Source organism: Plecotus auritus (assembly GCF_963455305.1).
Source record: "Plecotus auritus genome assembly, chromosome: 3".
Lineage (NCBI taxonomy): Eukaryota > Metazoa > Chordata > Mammalia > Chiroptera > Vespertilionidae > Plecotus > Plecotus auritus.
Genome location: NC_137772.1, coordinates 97,354,817 through 97,377,837, shown reverse-complemented (window position 1 = coordinate 97,377,837; position 23,021 = coordinate 97,354,817). Strand labels below are relative to the sequence as shown.

Genomic DNA, 23,021 nt, shown 5'->3' with positions numbered 1-23,021 from the left:
TTTTGAAATTGTTGTGCAAGGCAGCAGTTTAGGTGCTTACCTATGCCGCCATCTTGGTTTCTCCTCCCGACTGATGGTTTAAGCCATCAGTCAGACATTCCCCGAGGGCTCCTGGACTGCGAGAGGGCACAAGCCAGGCTAAGGGATCCCCTCGAGTGCACGAATTTCGTGCACCGGGCCTCTAGTCATATTATATTGTTTACTTGGTTTTTTAAATTTATTTTTAGGGAGAAAGAAATGGAGAAAGAAAAACCATCAATTTTGTTTTTTCACTTACTTATGCATTCATTGGTTGATTCTTACATGTGCCCTGACAGGGAATCAAACCCACAACCTTGGCATATCAGGATGATTCTCTAACCAACTTAGCTACCCAACCAGGGCCTATTGAACTTTAATTTCTCTCTTCCCTTTTTCTCCTGTGTTTCCTCTCTCCTTCCCTCTTTTGCACAGGCACTTCTATAGCATTTAGATGCACATACCCTGCATTTATACAGTATCTAGTGCTTAATACCTGGGTTTAAAACAAACCGTTAATTTCATGTCATTTCATCCTTAAAGTCTCTTATGTTTAATTCCAATACATATTTTTGTTCTGCCAAACAAAATTTGAATTAAAAATGTTGCTTTTTATTTCTATAATGATCTGTAGCTTTTGTCTTACCAGTATATGATGAACTTATTTTATCCAATTCCAAACTTATCCCTTTAACTTGACATGCACTCTATTTTCTATTTTATCCTTTTAAAAGAAACTACTAAACTTATTTTACAACCCATAGTTTGAAAACCACTATTCTAAGCCAAGTACTTCCAAAGAGGACTTTGGACCACCCTATGTTATGATAAATAAAAGCTTTTTATTAACCCAGCTTTCAATTGTGTATGGACTGTTAACATTTCAATTGTGGAGAATATCTCTGGGTCTCTATAACTCTGATATATTTCAGTTGAAAAGCACTTTTGTAGATTTATATCCCTGTGGATAGTACAACTGCATACACAATAAATGCCCTCTCACCCAGTGAAGTCAGGTACAGCAGGGAATCATAAAAATGACATAGCCTATTTTCACTTTAAATGAATGTATATTTATTAACTACACTTCTGATTTTGGACAAAGGTTTTGGAGTTTTTTTCTTGGAAAGGCTAGGCCCATGGCATAAATCATTGCATCATCTATAATTTTTAGTTTCCGATTTTTGAAAGCAATCTAGGTGCAGAACCCCTTTAGATTTTACTACTGGAATTTTTCTCTGAGTGTTTTACTTTAGTCTTACTTGTCTTTAACTCGGCTGCAATTATGGTTGTAACCACTTAACTTTATTGAGTCTTCTTAAAATATTTAACTTAAGTTTCCTAAAACTATAACTTGTTCTGTTCACTCTAACATTTCACAGATCTACGTAACACTTGATTATTTGACATAAGTATAATAACAAATGGAACTGGCAGACGCTGGCAGAAGCAGAAACAGATAGGCATACTTCAGAGAAGCTTTCTAGCTGCAATTTATCAACATGTCAATGGACACCAATAGGTGAGTTCATAGAGGGAATGAGAGCATCATATAAGCCACTAAACTGGTTAGTTGGAAGTCAGTAAGAGAACTTTTGTTATCCTGAAGTTGGCAGAAGCATCTTGCACCTCTAAATGTCATGAAATTCTTGGCTTTCATAATGATAACTAACATTTGTGTTTCATATTTCATATAATCTTTACAACAACTCTGTGAGTAGCATAAGGAAGGAGAAACCGAGGTTCTGCAAGTTTAAGAAACTTTCACATAGTCAAAATAGCAAGCTATCTTAATGCCAGCTTATATGACCTTTTACAACAACCCTTAAGCTTTCGTCTTTTTCAAGCCATGCCCATCACCCCTCCCCACTGTGTAGACTTACATGCTAAATCCTTGAGTCTATAAGCAGATCTATAATCTATGAGGTGATTTTCCAGATACCAAGAGTGGTAGGTGTGATTGTGTGTGTGTGTGTGTGTGTGTGTGTGTGTGTGTGTAAGTTGCATGTATCTCTATCTAATACATATTATTTTTTCTTTGTAAACAATAGACTGTGGTCTCCATGGGAGAAGTGCATTTGTCTGCTTAGTACCTATCACACATCCTTTATCTATACAGTACCTAGTGTTTAATACATGAACGAGTAGACATTTATACTCTTCCAATTTATCATGACATCCAATCCCATGACAACTCCTTTTTCTCGTTTTGATTTCACTTCCTCATTCAACTAGATGCACAATGAACAATTTCACTATTGGCTTTACCAATACCACATAACATTGCCTCTCTTGTTTCTGGGTGCTTTTGTTGTACCCACTCTGTAAAAGCCTAATACTTGGTTAATTTGGGCATCCACTTCCTCCATTCTTACATATAAAAACATCAGATACACATAGACACCAGAAAAGCAGAGAATTGCTTGAGAAAAATCACACAACTTTTCATATTAGTAATTATATAAATTAATGTTCTAACATGTAAACCGGACCTTCAATGCAGCCAAAACACTTCTATATGTTGCTAGTCAGTTCCTTTTCCTAGTTCGTTTAGAATCTGGTTTAAAATTTCCCTACATTCCTCAAATCTCCAACCCAACCACCTTTCCAGTGACTCTCAGTTTGTGTTCATTTCTTTCTTCACAGAGGCAAGACCTCCCTTAACTTGTTGTCTCTCTGAGTTCCCACTACAAGCTTCCCATGATTACATCTATCCTTTTCCCTTTCCTTGAATCTCACTTGTGAGGAGTTTCTCCTCTTAATTCAGCAAAATACTCCACTTGGGTTCTTGATCCCATCCCTTCTCTCAACTCAGTCTTGACTTTATTGGTTTCCACTTTTCAGTACCTTCAAAATCTCTCTCTCTCCCTTCCTCCCTCCCACCCCTTCTTTGACAAATAAACATAGTCAGGTCTCCTCGCTCTGCCTTATAAACAACACTCTCTATGGGCCCCAAATGCCTAAACAACTAATTTCTCTCCATTCTTTCACAGCCAAGCTTCTTGAATCCCTAGTCTACACTTACTATTGCCACTTCCTCCTCAATGATTCTAGTGCTGGATGTCCTTAGACCCCACTTTAATCATTATAATACCTACCATTATTCACTGTTTATTATGTATCAAGTGCTCCACTACACATTTAAATATGCATTAATTCATGTTAGTTTCGTAACAATCCTCTAAGGTAGGTATTACAATTCCCCTTGTTCAGATAGGAAAGCTGAGGCTTAGAATAATTATGTGACTCATCCAAGTGGGTTAGCAATGGTCTTAAGATTCAAATCCAGGACATTTTAATGTCAATTATCCCACTATTATCAATGGCATAACAATATACACACTTTGAAGAACACTGTTCTATAGCATTTGCAAGTTTATCATGGTTTTAAAACTTTATTTCAAAATGTTATCTTACAGTAATTTCATTATCTTTTAAAATAGATATCACAGTAAATATGTATAAATTTATAAAATCAATCAATTGATTTATCTATCTTAGTTTTGAGCTCCTTTATATCTCATTGGTGTGACTGTCTTTTCCAATCACCTGCAATCTTGCTTGACTCCACTGTTCTTCTTCACTGTACCAGGATCACTGTTTTTTATAGTTTTCTTTTTTGGACCTTTTCGCTCCCCCCACTTCATTTCAGGCATTTTTTTTTATTTATCTGGCAAATCTGGCAACGAAGTTTCTCTTTTACCATCTTATAAGCAAAAAATATTTATTCTAGAAAATAATAAATTCTAAAGACTTTACTTTTATAAGCATACTGATAATATTAAATATGAGTACTATCTGCTTGAAAGTTCAGTAAATCTAACAAATATGATTAAATTAAAAAGACTATTTCTAAGTCAAGATGGTGGTGTGAGCACCAATGGTAGATAAAAAAACCTCAACCTCTGTATCAAACATAAAAAGTCTAGGAAAACAGAGAATTAGAAATAGAGAGAGGAATCAGACTGCTAAGTAGCAGCTGAAGCCAAGAAACTAAAAATAAACTACTATAGAGAAAAGGGGGTGAGAGAATGAACAGAATGCAGGAAATAAGATAAAAAAGCACAGAATAATTGTGGTAAATATAAGACATATTTGAATGCCATAAATAAGTCCAAATATGTCAGCAATCACAATAAATACATTGAAAATGGAGATACTGAGATTGCATTTTTAATGATGCAATATAAGCTGTTTTAAGAGCCATACATAAAATAATATTATATAGAAAGATTGAATGTAAAATGATGAAAAATTTATACTATGACTTCTGGTTAAAATGCCACAGTAGGTAAAAGCTGTGCTCACATTCTCCTAAGCCCACATTATGATTACAACTAAATTATAGAATAATCATCCTGAAATAAACCACCTGAGGACTAGCTGAATGGAACCTCTATAACTACGAATATGAAGAAGAAACCACATTGAGACTGATAGCAGGGGTGGAGATGTGAAACAGGCTGGTTCCACACCCATGTGTGGTGTTGAGAATTGGGAGGAATATCTCGGCTAATTTGTCCCAACCCCACATCAGGTTCCCCAGCTTGGAACATCAGTACCACGAAGAGGAGTTCCTATAATATCACAATATCTGGCTGTGAAAATCAGCAGGGATTCCATCCAGATGAGATGAAGGGCTCCTGGGAACCCAGGACTCCTCTTAAAGGGCCTGTGCACAGACTCACTCACCCACAAACACTCACCCTAAGTTCCAGTGAAGGGACAGCAGCTCAAAAAGTGCCAGGGTATGTCCTACTTGTATGTCAAGTAGGCATTAAATCATGTGGCTTCAAGGAGAAGGCTAGAGGGGACTGAAATGATAGCAGCTGCCACTGTTTTTGTGTTGAACCCTCTTTCCAAACAGCTTGCCAAATCTGACTCAGCATTAATCTGGTGAGCACCCTTGCCCCACCTTGCTGACTCCCTGAGACCCCACAACATACTGTCTGAGCCTCTCAGTGAATGACTCTCATGGGGCACTGCTAAAAATTGTCTTGTCCATAGGCCCCAGGCAAGCATGCAGTGCCTCCTGCTGAGTTGCCCCAGGATCAATACTGGTGGCAGCTGGCCTTCGTTCACAGGGTCACCTCTCCCAGGTGCTTTTGGGCTCAGCACAGGCAGCTGTCAACCATGGATCACTTCATAGCTCCTACCAGGTGGCTCTGTGCTGAGCACAAACAGAAGCTGACCTTGGCCAGCACTGGACCCCCTCCCAGGAGACCCCAGAACCAACAAACCTGATAGCAGCATCAACCACACCAAGGCACCATCAGATTAGCTCCAGAAAGGGCACATCCAAAGGGTAGTCTTAGAAAGCACAAGAAGCATCCTGAGGCAAATCCTGCTCCATGGGATCAGCCTCCACATAGCAGCTCATTCATTGTGATTGCAGCAAGTCCTCACAGCCAGTCAGCCTCAGGATCAACCACACACATTGACATGCCAACATCAACCAAGGCTCAACCACAACAGGAGAGCACACACAACCCACACAAGGGACATTTATGGAGCATCTGGCTCAGGTGATAGAGAGGCTGTGCCACTGGAACCAATAGGATACCTATTACATAAGACCACCCTGCCAAGACTGGGAGACATAGCAGATCTACCTAACACATAGAAACAAAGGAAGAGAGGCAGCAAAAATGAGGAGACAAAGAAATAGTCTCAAATGAAAGAGCAGGACAAAACTTGAGAAAGAGAACAAAACAAGCAATCTACCAGATCAGAGCTCAATACACTGGTTATAAGGATGCTCAGTGAAGTTAGGGGAACAGATGAACTCAGTAAAAACTTCAAAAAAGAGATAGAAAAACATAAAAAAGGATGTAGAAACAATAAGAAAAATACAATAACTGAAATGAAGAATATACTAGAAGAAATCACAGCAGGTTAGATGAAGCAGAAGATTGAATCAGATTTGGAAGACAAGGTGAAGGAAAACACCCAATCAAAGAGGAAAAAAAAAAGAATCTATATAGAGCCAGGGTCTATAATGACCAAGGCTCGACTGAACATCGGAAGTCAGTGCTGGGTTGCCATGGTGACCCAGCACTGACTACAGCCAGTGCCAGCACAGCAACCCAGCACTGATTATTGAGGGGGCTGTGGATCAGGCCCAGAGAGAGGTTTGCAGAAAGAGAGAGAGGCAGGGTCTGATCCTCAGCCTCCGTGGCAGCTGTTGATCAGCCGTTGCCTCTCTCTTTCTCTTCCAGCTTCGTCAGCAGCGGTGCCTCTGTTTCTCTCCAGGCTTCCTTGGGGGCTGTTGATCAGCCCCACCTCTTTTATCAGGCCCAGAGATAGGCCCGGAGATGCTGACTGGCATAGAAACCGACCACTCAGAACCAAATCTGGGTGAAGTGCCAGGAGCCAATGGCTGCCTAGGAGGTGGAGCTTTTGACACTGACTGGCATAGAAACCAACCAATCAGAACCTAATCTGGGTGAACTGCGAAGGTAGAACCTAAGGTGGCGGCTGAGGAGGGGTTTTAAGGGCAGCAGCTGTTTGGTATAAGATATAAGAAAGTGGTTCAATTTTTTCATGACCGGTTTGGTAGTATAGTGCATATGGCTGGCTATCAGTCCAGATATAGGTATTATGTGTTTTTGTCTGCCAAGAGCATCCCCTCCTGCTGAAAAAGGCTACCCCCCCATTTAAGCAATCTTATCCTATATAATCTATACTACTAAAAGGGTAATATGCTAATTAGACCAGGTCAACTAGCCATCTTCAGGACGTCTGACTTCCTTCCAGACCAAGCCATGGTGGTAGGGGATGAGGCAGAGGCAGTTGGGGGCAATCAGGCTGGCAGGGGAGGGCAGTTGGGGGTGAGATCAGGCCAGCAGGGGAGGACAGTTGGGGGCAAGATCAGGTCGGCAGGGGAGGGCAGTTAGGGGTGATGAGGCAGGCAGAGGCAGTTAGGGGCGATCAGGCTGGCAAGGGAGGGCAGTTGGGGGCAACCAGGCCAGCAGAGGAAGGCACTGGGGGCGAGATCAGGCTGGCAGGGGAGGACAGTTAGGGGCGATCAGGCAGGCAGGCAGAGGCAGTTAGGAGTGATCAGGCAGGCAGGCAGGTGAGCGGTTAGAAGCCAGCAGGCCCAGATTGCAAGAGGGATGTCTGACTGCCGGTTTAGGCCCCCTGGCGGTTGGACATCCCCTAAGGGGTCCCAGATTAGAGAGGGTGCAGGCTGGGCTGAGGGACCACCCTCCCCCCTGGCCCCGTGCACGAATTTTGTTCACCGGGCCCCTAGTTTAAAATATGAGGGTAATTTTAGAGACCTCTGGGACAACATCAAGCATACCAACATTTGCATCATAGAGGTACCAGAAGGAGAAAAAGAGAGCAAGGGACTGAAAACCTATTTGAAGAAATAATGACTAAGAACTTTCCAATCAGGCAAAGAAAATAGACAAACAAGTCCAGGAAGTGCAGAGAGTCCCAAACAAGATGAATCCAAAATGACCCACAATAAGACATGTCATAATTAAAATGCCAAAGTTTAAAGACAAAGAATTTTTAAAATGGCAAGACAAAAACAATTAGTTACCTACAAGCCAGTTCCCATAAGACTGTCAGCTGATTTCGCAAAGAAACTTTGCAGGCCAGAAAGAATTGGCACAAAATATTTAAAGTGATGAAAAACAAGAACCTATAACCAAGAACAGTCTACCAAGCAAGGCTATCATTTGGAGTTGAAGGAGAGATAAGGAACTTACCATAAAAGAAAAAGCTAAAAGAGTTGATCACCATCAAATCAGTAATACAAGATATGTTAAAGGGACTTCTTTAAGAAGAAGAAGGACAAAAACAGATAAAAATATGAATAATACAATGGCAAGAACTACATACCTATCAATACTTACTTTATATTTTTAATTTCTTTATTGATTAAGGTATTACACATGTGTCCTTATCCCTCCATTATCCCCCAATGCCCCACCCTCCCACTCATGCCCTCACCACCCTGTTGTCTGTGTCCATTGGTTAAGCTTATATGCATGCATACAAGTCCTTTGGTTGATCTCTCCCCGACCCTCCCCTACCTTACCTCTGAGGTTTGACGGTTTGATCAATGCTTCTCTGTCTCTGGATCTGTTTATGTTCATCAGTTTATGTTGTTTATTATATTCTATAAATGAGTGAGATCATGTGATATTTATCTTTCTGTGACTGGCTTATTTCACTTAGCGTAATGCTCTGCAGTTCTATCCATGCTGTTGCAAATGGTAGGAGATCCTTCCTTTTATACAGCAGCGTAGTATTCCATTGTGTAGATGTACCACAGTTTTTTAATCAACTTATCTGCTGATGGGCACTTAGGCTGATTCCAAATCTTAGCTATTGTAAATTGTGCTGCTATGAACATAGGGGTGCATATATCCTTTCTGATTCGTGTTTCTAGTTTCTTGGGATATATTCCTTGAAGTGGGGTCACTGGGTCAAAGGGGAGTTCCATTTTTAGTTTTTTTGAGGAAACTCCATACTGTTCTCCACAGTGGCTGCACCAGTCTGCATTCCCATCAGCAGTGCATGAGGGTTCCCTTTTCTCTGCATCCTCGCCAGCACTTGTGGTTTATTGATTTGTTGCTGATAGCCATTCTGACAGGTGTGAGATGGTACCGCATTGTTGTTTTAATTTGCATCTCTCAGATGATTAGTGACTTTGAGCATGTTTTCATACGTCTCTTGGCCTTCCTTTTGTCTTCTTTCGAAAAGTACCTATTTAGGTCTGTTGCCCATTTTTTGCTTGGGTTATTTATCTTCCTTTTGTTAAGTTGTATGAATTCCCTGTAAATGTTGGAGATTAAACCCTTATCAGAGATAACATTGGCAAATATGTTCTCCCAGGCAGTGGGCTTTCTTGTTGTTTTGTTGATGGTTTCTTTTGCTATGCAAAAGCTTTTTATTTTGATGTAGTCCCATTTGTTTATTTTCTCTTTAGTTTCCATTGCCCTAGAAACAGTATCAGTGAAGAAATTCAATACTTGTAAATGGTTTAAATGTTCCAATCAAAAGACATAGGGTGGCTGAATGAATAAGAAAAAAAAGACTCATACATATTCTGCCTGCAAGAGACCCATTTCAGATCAACAGACACACAGACTGAATGTGAAGAGATGAAAAAAGATATTTTATATAAATGTAAATGAAAATAAGCTGGGGGAGCAATACTTATATCAGACAAAATAGACTTTAAAACAAAGGTTATAACAAGAGATAAAGAAAGTCATTGCATAATGATAGAGTTCAACCCAACAAGAAGATATAACCCTTGCAAAGATTTATACACCCAACCTAAGAGTACCTAAATATATAATATGGATGGACATAAAAGGAGAGATTGACAGTAATACAATAATTTTAGGGGACTTTTACTCCCATTGACATCAATTCATAACTCATCCAGTCAGAAATCAATAAGGAAACAGCATACTTAAATGACATATTATACCAGATATAGTTAATTGATATTTTAAATAATTTACCCTCCAACAGCAGAATATATATTCTTTTCAAGAGCACATAGACTCTATGTCATAGAGCATATTCCTGGATTGATCACATGTTAGGCCACAAAACAAGTCTCAATAAATTTAATAAAATTAAAGTAATATCAAGCATCTTCTCCAATCAAAATGACATAAAACTAGAAATTAATTACAAGAAGAAAACTGAAAAACACACAAACACATAGAGGCTAAATAACATGCTGCTAAACAATAAATGGGTTAACAATAAGATCAAGAGAGAAATCAAAGGATACCTTGAGACAAATAAAAATGAAAACATGACCTAAAATCTATGGAACACAGTGAAAACAGTTCTAAGAAAGAAATTTATAACATACAGGTGTACCTCAAGAAAAATCTCAATCTAACCTTACACCTATAGGAACTAGAAAAAGAAGAACAAGCAAAGCCAAAAGAGCAAAAGGCAGGAAATAATAAAGATCAGAGCAGAAATAATCAAAATAGAGTATTAAAAATTTGAAAAGATCAATAAAACCAAGAGCTGATTCTTCAAAATAATAAACAAAAATGATAAACTTTTAGCCAGATTCATCAAGAAAAAAAGAGAGAGGGCCCAAATAAATAAAATCAGAAATGGAAGAGAAGTGACAACTGACACCAGAGAAATACAAAGGATTATTGAAAATACTATAAACAATTGTATGTCAAAATATTCAACAATGTGGAAGAAATGAATAAATTCCTAGAAACATACAATTTTTTAAGACTGAATCAGGAAGAAACAGAAAATCTGAACAGATATATAACTGCTAATAAAATAGAATCAGTAATCAAAAAACACCCAACAAATAAAAGCCCTGAATGAAATGGTTTCACAGGTGAATTTTACCAACCATTCAAAGAAGAATTAGCACATTCTTTTCTAACTAGTCCAAAAAATTGAAGAGGAGGGAAGGCTCCTGAACTCATTTTATGAGGCTAACTTTACCCTGATACCATAACCAGACAAAACACTACAAAAAATTACAAGTATAGGCCAATATCCCTGATGAACATAAATCAAAACTCCAAAACTAATATTAGCAAACTAAATTCAGCAATACAATAAAAAGTCATACACCATAAAATGGCAGCGGAATAGGTAGACGTGTCCTGAGCCTTGTCCCAGAGCAAATAGAAGGAGCATCTAAATCAAATAACATCAACCCCAAATTGGTGAAGTAGACACAGCTGGTGAGACAAGTCACAGCCAGGAAGGGCAGAGGATTGCCTGGAGAATGGTAAAATCAGGGATCTTGGCTGGAGAGAGGTGCAGGACCTCCAAGCCCAGAGGGTCGGAAGAAAGCTGCATGGCACCAAGGCTGCGTCCCTTGGGACAGGCATAACATCTGATTGTGGAAAGGAAGTCCACAGGGCTTCTGGTGGCAGATGATTTTAGATCTAAGCCCACAGGCATGAGAGGCTTAGCCCAGAAGGGTCAGCCTGAACAACTGCCCGAGCCACACTATGCTGTGGGGAGAGGGGCTCACAGTGGCACAGCTCTTTCCCCTTTGGTCTTTGCTTTTATTAGCTAAACCCAGTTCACAGGACTTTTCAAATACAAACACTCACCCATGTCTGAGGTGCAGGTAGAGGTGCAGACTTGTGGAGTCTGGGGAGAGGCTGGGGAGAGGAAAGGGTGTGGGAGAGGTGGCCAGGGGTCTGGCACTGAGACAAACCTGACACACTGGACCTAAGCAGCCATTTTCTCCTGAAGAGATAGCCCTGCCCTGCAGTCTCCAGGCAACCAATATAGCCACACCCAGACTACACCCTGAGTGTTACAAAGTATACCAAAAAAAATGTGAATAGTCCCTGAGAGCCCTCAGGGACTGGACTGAAGAGAGGCCTTTCAGTCCTGGGAAACCATACGGCAACCTCCCCAACTATAGCCCTGTCAGAAATAGCCGCTTGAGAGATTAAGATTGACAGTGGGCAGACAGGTTAAGTGGGAAGATTGGTCCCACCAGCTGGCAGTCAAGGCTGTGGAGATAGACACAAACAGAGGAGCGGTGGACTGCTTGGAACTTCAACAATCTAACAGGAAACTGAGAAGTGGCAGACAGTACAGAAGAGCAGGATCTTAAACCAGCCCCCATGGGTCATTAAAACTTGGTGGAAACAAACAACACTTCACTTTTTCCTTTTTATTTTATTATTATTTTGTTATCTTTTTTCCTTTATTTTCATTTGTTTCTTTATTTTTTATTTCTTTTCACATTATTTTTCATCATTCTATTTTTATTTATTTTTAATATTTTTATTTTATCTTATTTTTTAATTAATTAAAAAATTATTTTTATTTTTATTTATTTATATTTTCTTCTTTCTCTCTTTCTTCTTATCCACTCATCCACATTCTACTTCCTTTATACTGAACTGAGGTCCTCCCCATATTCATCCAACCCCTTAACCAGGGGTCCTCAAACTACGGCCCGTGGGCCACATGCAGCCCCCCGAGGACATTTATCCGGCCCGCCGGGTGCCGCTGCCTGTCCTGCTTAGCAGCCGACTCGTCCCGGGCCCGCAGTGCGCATAGGAATTTGTTCATAGTTTTTTTTTGTTTTGTTTTGTTTTTAACTATAGTCCAGCCCTCCAACGGTCTGAGGGACAGTGAACTGGCCCCCTGTTCAAAAAGTTTGAGGACCCCTGCCCTTAACCTTACTTTCTGTATATAAGCTCGGTCTCTACAGATTCTGGCCCCACCCTCTTTGCTGGGTGTTTGGCGTTTGCATTTTTTGGTTTATCTGTTTGTTCTGTGGTGTTTTCTCCCCACATATAATTTTCCCCCTTTTTCTTCTTTTTCTTTTCTCTCATCATTTTTTTCTCTCTTAGATACCATTTGTGCTCTCTCTTTTCTTTCTCCTAATTATCTTTTCTCTGGTGGTCACTTATTTTGAGGTTATCAGTGTCGTGAGTACATCCATGCTTTGTTCCCTTTGTGTCGTGTTTTGTAGAGTTGTATTTTGTCCTGTTTGGTCAATGTGGTAGAGAGTGAACCACATAACCAGACACCCAGACAGGAGACTCCATCCACGAACGGGTCAATAACACTCCAGACCCAACTACAGAGGAAGGAAGATGGTGGCAGTGAGGGAGAGACTGTGAGTGAGTGAGGGAGCAAAAGGGAAGTGTGTGGACATGTTGGGTGTGTGTGTGTGAGTGAGGGACAGTTAGATCCCACAGGACCTTCGGGGGCAGGTGGACCAGGCTCGCCTAACTAGGCAGCCTCTGTTACCATTGCAAACAGTCCCAGGGTGGCCAGCCCTACCATAGAGGCCGCGCCTTCTTGGTGGGGAGAGCTGCTGTGACTGGGAGCCCGGCCTCACCTCCAACCAGGGTGCCCTCAGACACCACCTGGGGTCTACAACAACCCCTGCGAGGGACCTGCTGCCTCAGCTGCAGTCCACAGTCACCGAAACTCCAGTCATCCTTGGCATGAGCTCCTGTGAGTTCCAAAGCATGCTTCCCTCTGGCCAGCCCAAGGCTTTAGCCCAAGGCATCGCAACCATGCGAGCAGCAGCATGTGAGCAGCCCACCCTCATCTGAGGAGCAGCAGCCACTCACAACCCGACCCTGTCTAAGGAGCAGCAGCCACACACAGCCCACCTCCATCCAAGGAGCAGCAGCCATGTGAGCAGCCCACCCCCATCCGAGGAACAGCAGCCATGCGCAGCCCACCCCCATCCAAGGAGCAGCAGCCATGCAAGATGCCTGTGCCCTGTCCGAGGAGCAGCAGCTGCAAGAGCAGCCCACCCCTGTCTGAGGAGCAGCAGTCATGTGAGTAGCCCGCCCCCGCCAGCCAGAGGAGCCACCACTGCTATGAGCAGCCATGTGAGCAGCACCTACCAGAGGAGCTGCAACCAATTGAGGAACAGCTGCCATCTGAGGAGCCACTGCCACCTGAAGAGCAGTCCCCGCATGACTCAACACCTAGATCCTTCGGTGAGAGCAAAAAATGGGGAGACAAAAAACCCCCTAGGGAAAGAAAAAGACTCACCAGAAAAGGAGCTAAGTGAAACAGAGGCATGCAATATGTCAGAAAAAGAATTCAGAGTAAGGGTCATACAGTTCATAAACCAGATGGATGAAAAAATCAACAACTTATGTAAGAATTAAGAAGAAATAAAGAGTGATATAGCTGCAATAAAAAAAAAACCACTATGGAAAGTTTCCACAGTAGACTAGGAGAAGCCAAGGACCGAATTAGCTAACTAGAAGACAGGGAAGCAAAACACATCCAAACTGAATTGCAACTGGAGAAAAAAACTAAAAGACAGGAGGAGAGCTTAAGGGATGAAATGAAGCAACATACAAATAATAGGGGTGCCAGAATGATTGGAAGAGGAACAAGGGTTAGAAACCCTATTTGAAGAAATAATGTCAAAAAACTTCCCTGGTGTGGGGAAGAAAAAAGTCACACAAGCACAGAGTCCCAAACAAGATGAACCTGAAAAGACCCACACCAAGACACGTTGTAATTACGATGGCAAATGTTCATGACAGAGAGAGAATCTTAAAGGCTGCAAGAGAGAGACAGAAAGTTACATACAAGGGTTCTCCCATTAGATTATCAAATGATTTCTCAACAGAAACATGTAAGACCAAAAAGGGATGGAAAGAAATTTATAAAGTGATGCAAAACAAGGGACTGAATACAAGAATACTCTATCCAGCAAGGCTATCATTCAAAATTGAATGGGAAATAAGGAGCTTCACAGACAAAAAAAAAAGTTAAGGGAGTTTATCAGCAACAAGCCAGCAATGCAAGAAATGCTAAAGAGACTTGTGTAAAAAGAAGAAATAATTAGGGAAGAAGGAACGCAGGCACAAAAAATAAAAATGGCTACAAACAAATACCTATCAATAATAACTTTAAACATAAATGGACTAAATGCTCCAATCAAAAGTCATGGAGTGGCTGAATAGATAAGAAAACATGACCTATATATATGCTGTCTATAAGAGCCCCACCTCAGAACAAGAGACTCACACAGACTGAAAGTGGAGGGATGGAAAAATATTTTCTAGGCAAATGGAAATGAAAAAAAAAGCTGGGGTAGCAATACTTATATCTGACAAAATAGACTTCAAAATGAAGGCCATAACCAGAGATAAGGAAGGCCACTTCATAATGCTAAAGGAATTGATACAACAACAGGATATAACTCTCGTAAATATATATGCACCCAATGCAGGAGCACCCAAATACATAAAAAAAACTCCTGGAAGATATCAAGGGAGAGATTGACAACAATACAATCACAGTAGGGGACTAAAATACCCCACTGATATCACTGGATAAATCCTCTAGACAAAAAATCAGCAAAGAAATAGCAATCCTAAATGACTCACTAGATCAGATGGACATAATTGACATCCTCAGAATATTTTACCCCAAAGCCACAGAATATAGTGCACATGGGACATTTTCAAAGATAGATCACATATTGGGTCACAGGCAAAGTCTCTCCAAATTCAAGAAGATTGAAATCATATCAAGCAACTTTTCAGACCACAATGGCATAATATTAGAAATGAACTACAATAAAAATAATCCAAAAAATTCAAACACTTGGAAGCTAAATAGCATGCTATTAAACAATGATTTGTGATCAAAGAAGAAATTAAAAACATATTGGAAATGAATGACAATGAAAATACAACAATCCAAAATCTATGGGACACATTGAAAGCAGGTTTAAGAGGGAAGTTTATAGCTCTACAGGCCTAACTCACAAAAAAAAAAAAAAAAAAAGAAAAGAAAAAGAAAAAAATGGTAATAAATCATCTATATCTACAACTTAAAGAATTAGAATGAGAGCAACAAGAGAAGCCCAGAGTGAGCAGAAGGAAGGAGATAATAAAGATCAGAGCAGAAACAAATGACATAAGACAAAAAATAAAAATAAAACAACAACAACGACAAAAAAAAAAACAAAACAGTATAAAGATCAATGAAACCAAGAGCTAGTTCTTTGAAAGGATAAACAAGATTGATGAACCTCTAGCCAGGCTCAACAAGAAACAAAAAGAGAGGATCCAAATAAACAAAATCAGAAAAAAAAGAGGCGAAATAACAACAGACCCCACAGAAATACAAAGGATTGTTACAAAATACTATGAACAACTCTATCCCAACAAACTAGAAAACCTAGAAGAAATGGACATATTCCTAGAAAAATACAACCTCCAAAAACTCAATCAGGAAAAATCTAAAAATCTCAATATGCCAATAACTATGGAGGAAATTGAAGCAGCCTTCAAAAAGCTTCCAGCAAACAAAAGCCCAGGCCAGACAGCCTCACAGGGGAGTTTTACAAAACATTCAAAGAAGAACTAATAGCTATCCTCCTCAGACTATTCAAAAAAATTCAAGAGGAAGGAACACTTTCAAGCTCATTCTATGAAGCCAGCATCACCCTAATACCAAAACCAGATAAAGACAACACAAAGAAAGAGAATTACAGACCAATATCCCTGATGATCATGGATGCTAAAATCCTCAACAAAATTCTAGCAATTTGGATCCAGCATTACATCAGAAAGATCATACACCATGACCAAGTAGGATTTATCCTGGGGATGCAAGGATGGTACAATATCCACAAATCAATAAATGTGATACATCACATAAACAAATTGAGAAATAAAAATCAGCCCTAGCTGTTTTGCTCAGTGGATAGAGCATCAGGCTGCGGACTTAAGAGTCCCAGGTTCAATTCTGATCAAGGGCACATGCCTAGGTTGTGGGGTTGATCCCCAGTAGGGGACGTGCAGGAGGCAGCCAATCAATGATTCTCTCTCATCATTGATGTTTCTATCTCTCTTTCCTTTTCTCTTCCTCTCTGAAATCAATAAAGATTTATAAAAAAACACACCACATAGTCATATCAATTGATGCAGAAAAACACTTGACAAAATCCAACACCCTTTTCTGATAAAAACACTCAGCAAAGTGGGAATAGAGGGATCATATCTCAACATAATAAAAGCCTTATATGACAAACCTACAGCCAACATCATACTCAATGGGCAAAACCTAAAACCTTTTCACATAAGAACAGGAATGAGACAGGGATGCCCACTTTCACCATTCCTGTTCAACATAGTACTGGAAGTGCTAGCCACAGCGATCAGACAACAAGAAGAAATAAAAGGCATCCAAATTAAAAAAGAATAAGTAAAATTGTCATTATTCAGAGATGACATGATACTGTACATAGAAAACCCTAAAGATTCCATCAAAAAATTATTAAACTTAATAAATGAATTCAGCAATGTAGCAGGATACAAAATTTTTTTAAATATATTTTTATTGACTTAGAGAGGAAGGGAGAGAAATAGAAACATCGATGAAAAAATAAATGCAAAATGGTTAAAGGACTTAAATGTAAGACTGGAAACCATAAAAATCTTAGAAGACTCCATAAAAGGCAAAATATCAGACATATGTCATAGCAATATCTTTACCAATACAGCTCCTAGAGCAATGGAAACCGAGGAGAAAATAAACAAATGGGACCACATCAAAATAAAAAGCTTCTGCACAGCAAAAGAAACCATCAAGAAAACAACAAGAAAGCCCACTGCATGGGAGAACATATTTGTCAATGGTATCACAGTAAGGGTTTAATCTCCAAAATTTATAGGGAACTCATACAACTCAACAAAAGGAAGATAAACAATCCAATCAAAAATTGGGCAAAGGATCTAAATAGACACTTTTTAAAAGAGGACAAACAGAAGGCCAGGAGACATATGAAAAGATGCTCAAAGTCACTAATCATCTGAGAGATGCAAATCAAAACGACAATGAGGTAACATCTCACACCTGTCAGAATGGCTATTATCAACAAATCAAGAAACGACAAGTGCTGCAAGAATGCCAGGATACAAAATTAATGCCAAGAAATATATGGCATTTTTATACAACAACAGTGAACTTACAGAAAAAAGAGATTTAAAAAATCCCATTTATCATTGCACCAAAAAAATTAAGATACCTAGGAATAAACTTAACTAAGGAGGTAAAAGACCTATACACAGAAAACTACAGGACACCGAAAAAAGAGATAGAGGAAGACATAAACAGATGGAAGAACATACTGTATTCATGGATTGGTACACTCAACATCATTAAAATGTGCATACTACCCAAAGCAATCTATAGATTAAATGCACTCTCCATTAAAACACCAACGGCATATTTCACAGACCTAGAATGAACTATCCGAAAATTTATCAGGAAATAAAAAAGACCCCAAATAGCTGCAGCAATCCTGAGAAAGAAGAGCAAAGTAGGAGGGATCTCAATACCAGATATCAAGCTGTATTACAAAGCCACCGTTCTCAAAACAGTCTGGTACTGGCAAAAGAACAGACATATAGACCAAAGGAATAGAATAGAGAACCCAGAAATCGACCCAAATCACTAAGCTGAATTAATATTTGACAAAGGAGGCAAGAGCATACAATGGAGTCAAGACAGTCTCTTCAATAAACGGTGTTGGGAAAATTGGTTAGATACATGCAAAAAAATGAAACTAGACCACCAACTTACACCATACACAAAAATAAACTCAAAATGGATAAATGACTTAATCGTAAGACAGGGAAACCATAAAAATCTTAGAGGAATCCACAGGCAGCAAAATCTCAGACATATGCCGAAGCAATATCTTCACTGATACAGCTTCTAGGGCAATGGAAACTAAAGAGAAAATAAACAAATGGGACTACATCAAAATAAAAAGCTTCTGCACAGCAAAAGAAACCATCAACAAAACAACAAGAAAGCCCACTGCCTGGGAGAACATATTTGCCAATGTTATCTCTGATAAGTGTTTAGTCTCCAATATTTATAGGGAACTCATAGAACTTAACAAAAGGAAGATTAATAACCCCATCAAAAAATGGGCAACGGACCTAAATAGATACTTTTCGAAAGAGGACATAAAGAAGGACAAGAGACATATGAAAACATGCTCAAAGTCACTAATCATCGGAGAGAAGCAAATTTAAACAACAATGAGGTACCATCTCACACCTGTCAGAATGGCTATCAGCAACAAATCAGCAAATGACAAGTGCTGGTGAGGATGCAGAGAAAAAGGAACCCTCATGCACTGCTGGTGGGTGCAGCCACTGTGAACAACAGTATGGAGTTTCCTCAAAAAACTAAAAATGGAACTCCCCTTTGACCCAGTGACCCCACTTCAAGAAATATATCCCAAGAAACCAGAAACACGAATCATAAAGGATATATGCACCCCTATGTTCATAGCAGCACAACTCACCATAGCTAAGATTTGGAAACAGCCTAGGTGCCCATCAGCATATGAGTTGATTAAAAAACTGTGATACATCTACACAATGGAATACTACGCTGCTGTATAAAAGGAAGGATCTCTTACCATTTGCAATAGCATGGATGGAGCTGGAGAGCATTATGCTAAGTGAAATTAGGCAGTCACAGAAAGATAAATATCACATGATGTCACTCATTTGTGGATTATAATGAACAACGTAAAGAGATGAATAAAAACAGATCCAGAGACAGAGAAGCATCGATCAGACCATCAAACCTCAGAGGGAAGGTGGGGGAGGGTGGGGATAAGGAGAAGAGATCAACCAAAGGACTTGTATGCATGCATATAAGCCTAATCAATGGACACAGATACCAAGGGGGTGAGAGCATTAGCAGGGGGTAAGGTGGAGGGATAAGGACACATATGTAATACCTTAATCAATAAAGAAAGAAAACAAAAACAAAAACAAAATTCTAGCAAATCAGATCCAGCATTACATTAGAGAGGTCATACACCATGACCATGTGGGATTTATTCTGGGGATGCAAGGATGGTGCAATATCCGCAAATCAATAAATATGATACATCACATATAAAAATTGAGAGACAAATATCACATAATCTTATCAATCAATGCAGAAAAAGCATTTGACAAAAACCAACACCTTTTCTTGATAAAAACTCTCATCAAAGTGTGAATTGAGAGATCATACCTCAACATAATAAAAGCCTTATATGCAAACCTACAACCAACAGCATACTCAATGGGCAAAAACTAAAACCATTTCCCTTAAGAATAGGAACAAGACAGAGATGCCCACTTTCACCACTCCCATTTGACATAGTACTGGAAGTGCTAGCCATAGCAATCAGACAAAAAGAAGAAATAAAAGGCATCCAAATGGGAAAAGAAGTAGAACTGTCATTATTCACAGATGCCATGACATTGTACATAGAAAACCCCAAACACTCCATCAAAAAACTACTAGACTTAATAAATGAATTTGGCAATATAAAAGGATATAAAATTAACACTCAGAAATCTATGGCTTTTTTTTTTAATATATTTTATTGATATTTCACAGAGAGGAAGGGAGAGGGATAGAGAGCTAGAAACATCGATGAGAGAGAAACATCGATCAGCTGCCTCCTGCACACCTCCCACTGGGGATGTGCCCGCAACCAAGGTACATGCCCTTGACCGGAATCGAACCTGGGACCTTTCAGTCCCCAGGCCGACGCTCTATCCACTGAGCCAAACCGGTTTCGGCTCTATGGCTTTTTTATACACCAATAATGAACTTACAGAAAGAGAAACTAAAAAAAAAAAAAAAAAAAAAAAAAAATCCCACTTACCATTGCACCAAAAAAAATATTAAGATACCTAGGAATAAACTTAACCAAGGAGTTAAAAGACCTGTACTCAGAAAACTACAGGATATTGAAAAAAGTGATAGAGGAAGACATAAAAAAATGGAAGAACATACCATGTTCATGGATTGGTAGAATCAACATCATTAAAATGTCCATGCTACCCAAAGCAATTTATACATTTAATGCAATTCCCATTAAAATACCAACGGCATATTTCACGGACCTAGAACAAACTCTCCAAAAATTCATCTCCAATAAAAAAAAAGACCCTGAATAGCCACAATAATCTTGAGAAAAAACAACACAGTTGGAGGGATCACAATACCAGACATCATGCTATATTACCAAGCCACAGTTCTTAAAACAGTCTGGTACTGGCAAAAGAACAGACATATCGACCAGTGGAACAGAACAGAGCACCCAGAAATAAACCCAAGCCATTATGTGCAATTAATATTTAACAAAGGAGGAAAGAACATACAATGGAGTCAAGACAGTCTCTTCAATAAAAGGTCCTGGGAAAACTGGTCAGATACATGCAAAAAAATGAAACTAGATCACCAAGTTATACCATACACAAAAATAAACTCAAAATGGTTAAAGGATTTAGATGTAAGACAGGAAACCATAAAAATCTTAGAAGACTCCATAGGCAGCAAAATATCAGACATATGTCATAGCAATATCTTTACTGATACAGCTCCTAAGGCAATAAAAACTAAAGAGAAAATAAACAAATGAGACTACATCAAAATAAAAAGCTTCTGCACAGCAAAAGAAACCATCAAGAAAACAACAAGAAAGCCCACTGCATGGAAGAACATATTTGCCAATGTTAATCTCCAATATTTACACAGAACTCATACAACTTAACAAAAGGAAGATAAACAATCCAATCAAAAAATGGGCAAAGGAACTGAATAGACACTTTTTAAAAGAGGACAAACAGAAGGCCAGGAGACATATGAAAAGATGCTCAAAGTCACTAATCATCTGAGAGATGCAAATCAAAACAGCAATGAGGTACCATCTCACACCTGTCAGAATGGCTATCATCAACAACTCAACAGACGACAAGTGCTGGTGAGGATGTGGAGAAACAGGAACCCTCGTGCACTGCTGGTGGAATGCAGACTGGTGCAGCCACTGTGAACAACAGTATTGAGTTTCCTCAAAAAACTAAAAATGGAACTCCCATTTGACCCAGTGATCCCACTTATACGACTACATCTCAAGATACCAGAAACACCAATCAGAAAGGATATATGCACCCCTATGTTCATAGCAGCACAATTTACAATAGCTAAGATTTGGAAACAACCTAAGTACCCATCAGCAGATGAGTGGATTAAAAAAACTGTGGTACATCTACACAATGGAATACTATCTATATATATAAAACCCTAATATGCAAATGACCAAATGGTGGAACAACCGAACAACCAGTCACTATGACATGCGCTGACCACCAGGGGGCATGTGCTAAACATGGCGGGTGTCAGCCGCAGGCAGCAAAGCGCATCACATGGTGGGCATTGGCTGCCGGGTGATGGTGGAGCAGGTGAGCAGGGGCGCCAGACCAAGGCGGGGCGCTGGTTGATGTCATCGGGGCGCGCCTCTAGTAGTTACTGAAAATTCTTTGCTCCCATGCACCATGGTCCCACCGTGCGCTTGCACCTGCTTCTGGCACTGGCCCCGCTTTTACCCACTGTCAGTGATGGAGCCGCTGCTTGCACCCGCTGCCAGCACCCGGTGCCGGCCCCAATCACTTGGCACTGGCAGCGGATGTGAGTGGTGGCTCTCGGCCCCGATCGCCCCTCAGGGCTTCTCCACCTCCCCTTGCTCCTGAAGGATGATTGGGGCCAGCAGCCACCTCTTGCACCCGCTACTGGTGACAGCCCCATTCACACCTGCTGCCAATGCCAGAGCCACCGCTCGCACCAACTGCCAGCGCCAGCCCCACTCGCACCTGCAGCCTGTGCTGGAGCTGCCACTTGCACCCACTGCCAGCACCGGGCACCGGTCCCGATCTCTCGGTGCTTTCAGAGGGTGTGAGTGGCTTTTCCCCCTCCCTCTGCTCCTGAGGGGTGATTGGGGCAGCAGCCGCCACTCGCACCCGCTGACAGCGCTGGCCCCATTCGCAGGTGCTGGCCCCAATCACTCTGTGCCATCAGTACATGGGAACAACTGTGACAAGAGTGGGGCTGCTGGCAGACAGGGGACAGGGGCCATGGCAGGAGGTGCCAGGCCGGGGCACAGAAGATGGGCCGAGATCCGCCCCTGTGCCCACAGCCTCGTAGCCCACAGTTCCTTTCAAGGTGCACGAATTCATGCACTGTGCCCCAAGTGCTGCTATAAAAAAGAAGGAACTTTTACCATTTGCAACAGCATGGATGGAACTGAAGAGCATTATGCTAAATGAAATAAGCCAGTAGGAGAAAGATAAATATCACATGATCTCACTCATATGTGGGATGTAATGAAAAACATAAACTGATGAACAAAAAAGATCCAGAGACAAAATAACACTGAACAGACCATTCAACCTCAGATAGAAGGCAGGGGAGGGGGTTAGAGATCAACCAAAGGACTTGTATGCATGCATATTATCATAACCAATAACCAATGGACACAGACACTGGGGCAGTGGGGGCTTGTTCTGGGGGGGTGGAAATGGCCCGGGGTGGTCAATTGGAGAAAAAGGAGACATATGTAATACTTTAAACAATATCATATATATATGTAGTCTAGGAATATATCTAACTAAAAATATACAAGGTTTTCTGTGCAGAAAATGAAAAAAATT

The 23,021-nt window shown here is 40.3% G+C and overlaps 1 protein-coding gene across 1 annotated transcript in view; it reads right to left on the bottom strand.

Annotated features, from left to right (window-relative positions):
- The window catches only part of LOC308244098 (phosphatidylinositol 3,4,5-trisphosphate 3-phosphatase TPTE2-like), a gene marked incomplete at both ends in the record, with an annotated part of 137,167 nt that overhangs the window by 25,348 nt on the left and 88,798 nt on the right, over positions 1 to 23,021 (bottom strand). The window lies entirely within an intron of this gene.